Genomic DNA, 12,128 nt, shown 5'->3' with positions numbered 1-12,128 from the left:
CGATCTGTCCATCTGGAAGGGTGCACAAGCTTTACCAGTCAGCTCAGGCGTGTTGAAAAAGTAATATGGACCATTTGAATAATATCTGTCTTATTTAAGTTGGAAAAAAAAAACAGTCTGGATTCTGATATTCTGCTTAGAAGCTGTTGATTTATTTTGTTTTCTTTCCAATGTTTTAACTTGACAATTTATTTGTTTATTTGTCTGTAAAAAATTAAAAACAATAAACAAAAACAACAGCAACAACAGCATTTTCAATAAAAAAATAAAAAAAAGACTTAAACCAACATTTTCCAACCACTTTTACATCCAGGAGGACATTCAGCTTTAAGAGGATGCAAACACAAGTTTAAAAATAATCTTTGTAAATACAGCAATGAGTCCACTGAGGACAGAAACTCCATGCGGACTGGTGTGAAAACAGGAACTCTTCCTGACTACGTCTACCATCATGCACCACGAGTCATACTGCCGACACAGCTGTTCCGCTGTACTTAATAAATCACTGCTCCTGTCAGAAACACTCCAAAACATCATGATTACATCCAAATGATAACTCGTGTTGTAACAACCAATAATTATGTTGATGATGACACCGACGATGATGATGATGATGATGATATCAATGATACTTCTTGCAATATACTCTCACCTGCCTCGATGTACTGTATTTAGCAGCATGCAGTTTGTGGAACAAAGAAAAAGAGAAATGCCAACAGATAACTTTTTGGCATACTTAGCCATTTATGGGTAAGTGATTTAAGTGTTCATCTTGTTTTTATGATATTTTTTTTATCTATACAATAATTGTAAATAAAGAACTCAATGTCTTTGTTCATTTAATACTATGCAAAAAGTCATGCTTTTCTGATTGTTACCCACCCTTAATCCTAGAGTGTGTTGCTGGAATGTTTGTGGTCTCAAAAGTCAGTAAAAAAAACTATGTGATGTAAATTATTTTTTAGCTTGAGGAAAGTAAAATGAGAGTGATGAGATTATTATTATGATACCATGAGGAGAATGATAATAACGGTGGTGACAGTGATGATGATGATGATGATAATGATGATGATGATGATGATGAACTGTGACTCTTGCTGCTGGACTGTCCCATCTACCACACTCCTGACAGGAGCGCAAGTGAAAAACATAATAAAAGCTAAACAAAAAAAAAAAAAATTGAAAAATCACTAAATAAATCTCCCAGAGCAGCATGACCCAGCATGGTGTGTCCTGGCCCCGTGTGACATGTCCTGTTCTGATTCAATGTGCTTCACCTTTCTGTGTCAACTTTGATTGTTTTTCCATGTTCATTGGTTTGTTTCAAAAAGGTTCTGCTTTTGGAACTTGTGTGGGGGTTTCAGTGTGATGGTCAGAAGAAGCTCTTGTTGTTATGCACCGTAAACCAGTGGGTCCCAACCTTTACATGACCCCTTCAAAAGAGGAAATATTAGGGAATCCTGAAGTCCAAGGGGTTTAAAACAATGACCATGTGCTGTCAAATTTGCAACATCACTGGTTCAAGATCACATGAGGCCTTTAGTCGCATATCATTCCCACCTTTTAACCCTTTCCTTTTTGTACTGTCTCTCCAATACAGGCATAAAACGTTTTTGAAAAAGTGATCCAGCAAAGTGTGAATCCGAGATTGTTAGAGTAGAGGCCTGATGATGTAACACTATCCATTATTTCATAAGAACTCAACAGTGAGCCTTTACTTAGGCACTGTGGTGCTTTGAGCTAAATGCAATGACAATGCAAACCTGCTGATGTTTAGTTGGTACTATGCTTACCATGTTCTTCTTAGTACAGTATATTAGCATGCTCACATTTACTAATCAGCACTAAACACGGTACAGCTGAGGCTTATGGGAATTTGAACTGGTTTGAAGTTATTATGACATAAACCAAAGTGTTGAGCAAATTGAAATTTCGTCAGTAGATTGACGGTCAGGGGATCATCATTGTCTTTAGGATTTATCCTCAGGGGACCCAGCCCGTCCTCAAACCCAGGGTGTCAAATACAGACGCACAAGGCACTCTTTATGTCTGTATGAGACGCAATGGGCTTTCAAGTGACAACAATGTAAACTCATGCACATCATTAATATACACTGAGAATGCTGAAGGAATGTAATGACAGAATGACTGAAAAAGAGAGAAGAAAAAGCATGCAGAGTATCTTTAAGTTCTGTTAGTGATGTTTGTGAAGTGTTTTCTGCCCTTATGTCACATTGTTTACATTTTACCTGGTTCACATACCTATTTAAAGCCCAACCATGATGTTTTTCCTCAACTTAACTAAGTTTTGTTGCTAAGTATTCGTCATTCATAGCCTAAACATAAGCAAGTGTTTTTTTTATTCACAGTGATAACTATGTGTTTACTGCAACTATAGTGGAGTGTCATAGTTTGACAAAGGGGTCCTGACCAAGTCTCATATGTGACGAGTTGGGAATGAGAACAAGTTTGGGGACCATGAAGGTCAACATTTTATGGTAATCCATCTGATGGTTGTAGTTAAACCAAAGTGGCGGACTGACTGATATTCAGAGCCATTATATTGACACATGACAAAAAAATTGCTAATTAGAAGGAAAAAATCTGACGATTGACTTAAACAACTCGTTTGTTTAATTTGTTATGCTGCACATCTCACTAAGGTGGTTTTATTTCAAGTGTTGTGGTCATTGACTTTAAATTCATCGACGTAACAAATTTCTTCCCATGACTTAGAATTTCTGATGCCTGCAGCGTGTAAAAGTAGGTTTGCACAAGATTGATCCCATTCACTTTTAATGTTGAGGAGATGATGGTGTGTGAAGAACATTACAGCACGACTTTATCTTCTTTCAATTAAGTCTAAAATGATACTATATCTGCTAGTATCAGTTTGATTTTAGACTCAGACACTCCTAAAGACCAAATTGATTGCCTATGAGAGAGAGATAGATGGATGGCAACCATGACTACCCAACAGTCCTCTTGCATTAACGAATGGATTGTTCTCTGAAGACATGACTAATATCTAGGTGAAATATGGGGCTTGTTGGATAAAAGAAAGGTCATAGAAGGTGTTTATCTAAATCTCTACATCCACTGGAGGGCAGTATTTCACTAGAGATAACTGAAGATGCCATTAGATCCCTGATCATCCATGAGATGATCTCTGTAAAGTCTCTCTTAAGCATTGAGTAAGTGATGCTAAGTAAACAGGGATAAGAAATCCTTTGCATCATTTCAGTCTCCAGATCTTGATCAAGTTGAACATCACTGTTGTTCAAGACAATAAAAGGGAAGACTTTGAAAAAAAGTGTCATAGTGCTCATGCTTTTCCCTTTAGTGTTTGTCTGAGGGACTTCTGACAAGTTTGAAACTAAAATTGAAGAACTTAAAGGGAATTGTGTCTTGAATTTTTGTGTCACTTTAGTCTGAAAAACAACTGAATGTAGTAATAGTGAAATTCAAAGCCTTACATACCATTTGAAATGATAAAACCTGCATTAATTGGGTTTTTTTTATAACTTGGGGCAAAAGCTATAAACTCAACCTAAACATATGATCATTTTCTAAAGATGACATGGTGAATGTGTTAACAAGCAGCTGTTATTTATAAGCAGTTAATTGAAATGAATAGATAAATGTAACGTCCTCTTTACCTACTCCTCAGCAGCTTGTTGTTGGAAAGGTCATGTACAGTGAGTTTATCTGAACTTTTTAGCTTGAAAACAGACGCCTGCTGCAGCTGAAAACATCATAGCTGAGAGTGAGTAAACCAAACTTCAAAGTTGAAAACCAATACAGGGGGAAATTAAAATGCTCCTTTGAGTTTAGGGAAACTAGCGGTTGGTAAATCATCTTGTTTATATGAGGCTAAAAAATGACACATAGTAATTTAATAATAATTAAAAAAAAAAATGTAAAACAGGTTTAAATAAGAATTCAGATGTAAAAATTCAGTTTTCAGTGTCTAACTAATCCCCCCCATTAAGAATTATCTGTCATAAGTAATAGTATTCAACAAGGAGGCAATGAGGAATCCACAAAAGAGCATAGCTCAAATCCACAAAACTGTGAAGCTCAAATCAATCCTTTCTGTTTAGACTTGAGTCTGTATGCATCAGACAGTGATATATAAAAAGGTTATCACAAAGAATCATAGTATCTACCTGGACATAGTCTTCCAATGCAAAATAAGATGTGGATTATTAACCGCCACATGCTGAGCAGAAATAGATCCAGGCTCACAACATAATGAATGAGGTGGAGGAAAGAGGGTCAGTCTGGACGTAATGAATCGTGTTTGTATGCAGGTCGATAAATGACAATTACTATCACTCTTCACTTGATTGAGCCTCATCAACAAAATGAAGTATAAATTGGACCTGTGTGTGTGTGTGTGTGTGTGTGTGTGTGTGTGTGTGTATGTGTGTGTTTGTATGTGTTAGTTTCCTGTGGTAAAAGCATCTTAAAATGATTGTGATGGCCCAAGTTTTTGTTTGCAGACAAATGATGATGTGCATCGCTGTTAGCAAAGAGTGATAGTTTGCAAAAAATAAATGGATTAAACGATGCATTTGTCTGCTCTTACTTCACTCTTGTGTGTCCGTGCATGCATCTGTGAGTGACTGTACAGCTCTGTGTCTGTCCACAGCTAATCTTGCATTTTGCTGCAACAAACTGCAGCTTGGTGAATTTTATTTTGTTTTGGGCAAGATGATAAGTGAAGTGCGTTTTAGAAAACACCTTACAGCCAAGTGGGCTGTAAGGCTAGATGGCTGGGTTAGCCAATTGTGATTCGTATTCATTCAATCACACAAAACTGAACTTTCCAGAACCCTTGTCCCTCTATTAGACCTAAACACTTTCACTACAACCATCTTCTACTTGAACATTCTTTACAAAACATCTTATTTCAAAATATAGGCAATTGAATATGAGACTAATCATCTTGCTTGATACCACTTCACAAAAGTAGGAAAATATTTGAGTGTGCTTCATTTTAAAGGTCCGTTGTTTATATATTATTTCTTAGGAACCTTCTTGGAAAAATAAAATAAAGTGTTAACATGTTTTTGTAATTTGGATGACCTGCCGTTTAAACCACTTATATAAGAGAAGTTGAAGCAGAAATATCTACAGATATCATTAAGTGAAATTCTTCTTACCAGAGGTGCTTTATGTGTATGATGTATACTGTCTCAAACATTTGATGTGAGAAGAACGAGAGAGAACCATTAAAAAAACAGAGATTTCAGTGCATTTGCATTAACCCTGTGTTAGCTTTAGCATTAGCGTGGTAGTGTGTAATAGCATCAGCATGCACTGTTGTGCCTGCTGGGGTGGCACAGCCTGTGAATATAGAGTGGGCTCCCACAGCTCGGAAGATTAGCACCCGAGTGCATTCAAGTCCATGTGCGAGGGCTGATTTCCAGGAAGAATAGCCCTTTATTGGGCCCCAAGTTGAATCCTGCTGCTTCCCTTTTGCCCAATAGAAAGCTGCAGTAACTGACAGTCCTTTACAATCAGCCAACACTGGTGGAGGTTTTGGGGCTCTCATTCTTTTTTTTTTTGTGCTGTTTTCTCCTAAAGGATTGATTTTTAAATTACTCTTTCTCTGCCCAGTGTGTGATTGGGTTGGTATATTTGTGTGCATTCGTCCGTATATGTGGGTTTGTGTGTGTGTTTGTGCGCATACACACATACACAAACATAGAGACTTGCATACAGAGAGAGACAAGCACAGAGAGAGAGAGAGAGACACGCACACATGCACATGTTTGAATGCCAGTCTTGGCAATTGTCTTAATAGGATAAGGGGAGACTATGGTTCCTGTTGGGGGGATGGGACTGTGGGAAATGACATGGGAAAACACACGTTGCATTCATGGCACTAACAGCTACGTTGTTGGTTGATTCAAAGCAAAAGAGATATGTGGTGACTTGTTATCTCACAGATTCACCTCAAGGCTTTACATACTCTGCACATTAGCCAAAACAGATATGACTCACCTTTGGGTAGGAATGAAACTTTTTTTGCAAAACAAAACACAACCACAATACAAAAAGATAATGACTCATGTGCTCAAAGTGCATTCATAGTTTTGAAATTTTAAATCTTTTTGTTCATGTTGGTTATTTCACATAATGCAAGACTATGGGTCACTTAAGGAGAATGAATGAAGTGACATTGTAGATTACTGAAGAAGGGGTTTTGGGGGGTGTTGCAATGAAGAGTTCTGACCAGTAGGGGTCATTTGTGGCATAAGATTCATTAAGGCCTTCATGCTAATGAGTATCTCAGTTTTTTCCCAACCTTTTTGGCTCCGGACCAATTTAAATGAATCAGTATGTACTTGTTACCTCTTGTCACAAGTGATAGCCTTACTGTGCTTATAGATTATCGGCAATTCTAATTCTTCTTTTTTTTCAGACTGATTTTCTTGAAGGTCTTTAAGGGGCCAGAAGAGAGGAAAGTATTTCGTTTTTACACAAAAGAAATAAAAAAAAACATGAGTTTACGCTAGTGAATATATATATATATATTTTTTTTTTCCTTCTCATTTACCTTTAATTATATTGTGACCCCCCTCAGATCTGTCTTGGTACCACTTGGGGTCTCGAACCCCAGGTTGGGAATCCCTATCCCATTAACTCAAATCATCCTGAAATCCTGAGGAGACATTAATGACGGAATTACCATTGAAAGACATGTCAGACTTTCATTGCAGGGGTTTAATCTGCTGTCTTTTAAGGCTTCCCGCTGATTTACAAATCATAATCTTGTCATATCAGATGAGGACAACAGTATTTAAACTGTCAATCATTAAAACTTCATTTTTTGATTGCCTTGCCTTTAATTCATGTCATGCCCCCCCCAAAAAAAATAATGGTGATGCCGTTAAATATAAATATATATTATTGACCATGGAAATAGCTACTAAAAAAGTTGACGGTTTAGTTGTAATATGACATGACCTCAGCGTGACATTAAGTTAGCCAGAGACCATCATTGATTAGAGACAGAGGTTACAGTCTCCCTTCATATAAGGCAAACATACGTCCATACAACTGAGCAACTCCATCTGCTGATGAAGGCCATGAAAAAGTTTCTTAAAGCCTCCACTAAACCTTATAATGCATGAATATACAGAAATGAAGTTGGTTTTGAGACTCCCTTTAAAAGTGAGAGTGAAACAGATTTAGATTTCTGTTGGAAATCTTTTTTTTATTATGGAATCATCCATTATGGATTAATTTGTTTACTTTATAAATGTTCTATATATAATCTATGTTAGAAAACTATGAAAACTGACCATAAACTCAATTCACTTACTATGAAATTAAACACATATGTCATAAGGAACCAGCATAATAATTGTACATTTTGCTTGATAAATTAATTATTTGCAATTATTTTCTATCTATAGGCTCAGTAATATATCGACTGATCATTTGAGTCCTCTCAAGTAAAAAAAACAGCATCAGTCATTTCAACAAATTCACACTTCTGACCAGACTGGGAGGAATTAATAAGAGAAAGACCACTGAACTCATGGATTGCTATGAAAACCTCCGGGGCTTGGATGACACTTGATTTAAACAGCGGTGGTGTAAAAGATTTATTCAGAGTGATAAGATGAAATGAGATGCCTAGCCTGGGAACACACACATACACAAAGTAAAACACCACATACTCATGCCTTCAAGCCCAAAGACGCAATCACCCTCAATCCTCTGGTGACAGCAGACGGACAGGTATGTGATTACCGTCCAGCCTCTAAACCTCACAGGTATAATAGCTGCCATTCCTCTGCTCATTGTGTCGATACCCAGATGTCAGCCAGCGATAAGTGAAATGACAAATTCAGAGGAAGACGTGGGGGGTGTCATATATCCCAGACATTTCGACGAGGAGGAGGTGGATGAATGATAGTGAGATAGAGAGAAAAAGAGACCAACAGCAGCCATTATTTGTGTATCTCCAGTTTGTCTTCATCACCCATGATCCATTACACTCCAGGATGCACTAATAGCTCGTGCATCAAAAGGCTGTCTGGCAGGTGAGCAGAGAGACGGATAGAGCTAAGAATAGCTATATGTATAATTGCGCATCAGGTTTAATATTATCAGTCTCCCATGAGACGTCTGTAAGATGAAGGGCTTGATGAAATTATTACCTTGGTGCTCACCAAGCCAGTGACTGTGTGAGTGAAAATGACAGTAATCAGTACTGACACTTTTCTCTGCATTTGGGATTCCTGGGAGGGAAATCACAAAATCTTTTCACCAAAGCAGTGAGATATTAACTTTTTGTCACTGAATGTCAATTTGCAGGGGACACCTAAGAGCTCCATCCATTCTTCTCCCTTCAACCTACATCACGAGTCCATGTATTTTAACTTTGTTATTTTTCCATTCCCTCAATGCTCTGTGTCTGTTTGTTATTCGCCTTTGTTGAGGTTAAAGTAACTTAACGTTGTTTGTCATCGTCTCTCAAAAACAACCCATATTAGCATTTCTGACCTGGTGTACCTTTATGGGAGAATCTTTTGTCTGTTCCTTCCAAAATGCATATAAACCTTGACAAAATGGTTCATATGACTGTTTTTCATCTCTCCCCACTATGGTTAAGATATGGTTTATTGGTGCTTGTTCAGAACTGCTCTCTATTCCTTTATTAGATATAGGGGTGATGATTGGGAATGATGGAAAGAAAGACACAAGCAGCAGGATTCTGACCAAGAATCTTACAGTCAGGGTTCATTGTTTAAACAGCCACAGGTATGGATAGTTTGACATTTCAAAAATACATTGTCAACTGTGGGACGAAGTTGGATGACCCAGAGAAAACCCACGATGTCACGGGGGCGAACATGCAAAATGCGTTTACAACTCAATCATAAAGTTTATGTCAGTTCTTTTCATTCACACATTTGCAATGCTTCACACGAATAAATATAAATGCCTTCATAATTAAAAATATAACTGCTTTATGATAATCACAAAAATGGGAAATAAGAAAGACCCTTAATGATGTTTTAAATATACTAATATAAAACTAAATCCTCATTATATGAAAATATGTCCATGCATAAAACCTTTGCGGAAGATCCATTTGATTTTTTCTATGGTAAAAATATATTTGTCTAATATAATGTTGTGTAGAGCAGAAATTCAACTCATATGGTGCTGTGCCTGTCTATGTTGCTGCTTTGCATGGTGGTACAATAGCACTAGTCTCTAATAGTATTAATATTCAGCATACCAATATCAGCCTCTCAGCTCTATTGGTATGTTTGCGTGGGTGTTGCTGGCAGGTCTCACTCACTACTGGGTGGCCTGGTTGGTAGCTACTCAACACTCCCCTCTCTTGCCAAGCAGAGAAAGCTGTTGGACTCAGTAAGGTGTGTGTACCGGTGTGTGTGTGTCTGTGTATATGCATGCCCATGTGTATATTTGTGATTCAAGCTTAACGATCACGCCCTCATACCATGATCTGATACAGTCACACTATTGTTGTGAATGTAAATACTACCTTTTGTTGGACACCAGACTAATTGTCGCATTGGGATAAAAGAAACGTTGAATTAAAGTGGTATGAATGGATGCAGTAGGTTGGCTGCAGCTAGTGTGTTGAACCTGGGTTTGGGATCTGTTGTGCTGGGCTCTTTGTTTTGCATTTCCCCTAGCTTCTTTTTTCTCCACTTTCCCTCACAGTTTCTTTTTGTTGTTGGTTAAAATTGTGCATCAATGCAGTCTAAGGCTCTCTCAGCGAAATGACCCGTGTTTAAATGTTCTGAGGGCGTTTTGTTGAATTGCTCAAGCAAATTGCTGTTGATATGAAGATGTGGGGTGGTGTCTCCATTGAGCTGCAGGTTCATACACTCTGGAAAGCATTAGCATAGCAAGACATTGAATGGCAGAGCTGGCTGAAGTTATGACTTTGCCTTTTGTCAATCAGTTGAGGTTCTTCCCTTGAATGGGCTCAGTTCCAAACATGTCAAACATATCAAAAGAAGATGAGAGGAATTCATTCCATTCAAAAATCCTCCTATAGAATGAAGCTTAGAGAAAGTTCATTCAAGAATATATCTATTATAAAATCCTGGCTCTGTGTCCAGATTGTGGCTTGTGTTCATTAAATCACACCATATAGCATACTGAGTTTACCTTTAGAGTGTTAAGTCTGTTTCCTGTTTTATTTTGTAGTTTCACTCCTCACATGTAATGTTTTACTTCCTGCCTTTGTGATTGTCTGCTCTGCCCTGATTTGTTTCACCTGTGTCTAATCACCCTGCTCTCCTTGTGTATGTGGTTTGTGTGTTTCTCCTTGTTTATTGTCAGTTTGTTGTCTCTTCTTGTTAGAAGAAGTCCTGCCTGTTACTAGTGTTAGTTGACCAGTGTTTGTGTTTGTGTTCCCAGTTTGTTTGTTTTTTGGATTTGTCTCTTTTGCCTGCCTGCTCTTGGACTGTATCCTGTAAGTTTATTTTGTCATCATTAAATCTTTTAACATCGCTTGCTGCCTCCTCATCATTGTTTTCTGCGTTTGGGTCCAAACCTGATATTACATGTCACACAACTCTAATTTTATATAATATATTCTTTTACTTTTTTGTTTCCAAATCAAGCAGCAAACTTAAAAAAACTTTTTTTCCAAGTTCTCCTTAACCAATCATCTTGTTGCTGTCAAGTTTTAAATCTGTTCCTTTCTTCCCATCAGCTTTCAATTCAGTGTTAGAGTGAGACAACCCACAATTCCCCAACTCGAAGATCAGATTTCATCATAAGGCATGCACTGTAACCTCTCTTACCAAGATGCTCCTGTTTCTTAATAGCTATATTAAGCCTCTTCCTTTAGTTGTATAGTTCTTAAGTGTGTATATATATATATATATATATATATATATATATATATATATATATATATATATATATATATATGTATATATATATAAACCAAAACCTTGTGCTGTAATAAAAGAGAACATAACTGCAACACTGGCAAGCTTTGGATAAAACACACAGTACAGTGAAGAAAGGAGTGTCATTCTACTACTTCCACTTTTTCAGCATACTGTAAACCATTACCTTTATATGATTTTCTTATGACTTTATACTATGGCTTTTTTCGGCATACTATATTAATTTTTTTTACGACTTTTTTCAACATACTATACTATAATTTTTTTCACCATACTAAAATGTATTTTTCAAAATACTGTACAATTATTTTTTTACAACATACTAATATATGACTTTTTATTACTTTTCTCGACAATCTATACTAGGACCTTTTCTGTCATACAAATGACATACTTTACCTTAACTTTTGATGACTTTTTTACACATAGCCTACTATACACAACTTTTTTCGACAAACTAAGCTATGACTTTTTTCATGACTTATATATGACTTTTTATGAATTTCTTCGACATACTATGACTATTTGCCACCTACAAAACTTAAATTATTTTAAAGACTTTTTATGAATTTTTCGCCATACTATGATATGACTTTTTTTTTACGTTCTATACAAGACTTTTTTCAAAATACTAAACTTGGACTTTTTTGACATATTATACCATAATTTTTTTGTCACATACAATACTACTGCCTTTTTATGACTTTTTAAAAAATACTATACTATAACTTTTTCAACATGCTAATATATATGATTTTTAATGAATTTTTTGAAATACTATGGTATAAAAAATGTTGACATACTAAACCGACTTTTTAAAATTTCTTTATGACATTTTGTGCACAATATTCTAAGCCTTTCAACATACTATACTTTGACTTTTTTAACCACGTGTTTTGACATACTAATAAATTACTTTTTAATTCCTTTTTTAGACGTACTTTTTCATCTATGACTTTTTCATGACCTTTTCTATTTTTTTTTTACATACTATGCTCCGACATTTTTTACCACAATAAACCCTAACTTTTTAATGTTTTTTATACATACTGTACTATGACTTTAATCAACAAACTAATATATTACTTTTTTTTTTACTTTTTAAGAAATACTATACCATGACTTTTTCGACATACTATACTATAACCTTTCTTGTCATACTTTTAATTGACTTTTTAACTTTTTAATTAACAAACTATTCTA

The sequence above is a fragment of the Anoplopoma fimbria genome, chromosome 17 (assembly GCF_027596085.1).
Source record: "Anoplopoma fimbria isolate UVic2021 breed Golden Eagle Sablefish chromosome 17, Afim_UVic_2022, whole genome shotgun sequence".
NCBI classification, from domain to species: domain Eukaryota; kingdom Metazoa; phylum Chordata; class Actinopteri; order Perciformes; family Anoplopomatidae; genus Anoplopoma; species Anoplopoma fimbria.
This window is presented reverse-complemented; position numbering follows the sequence as displayed.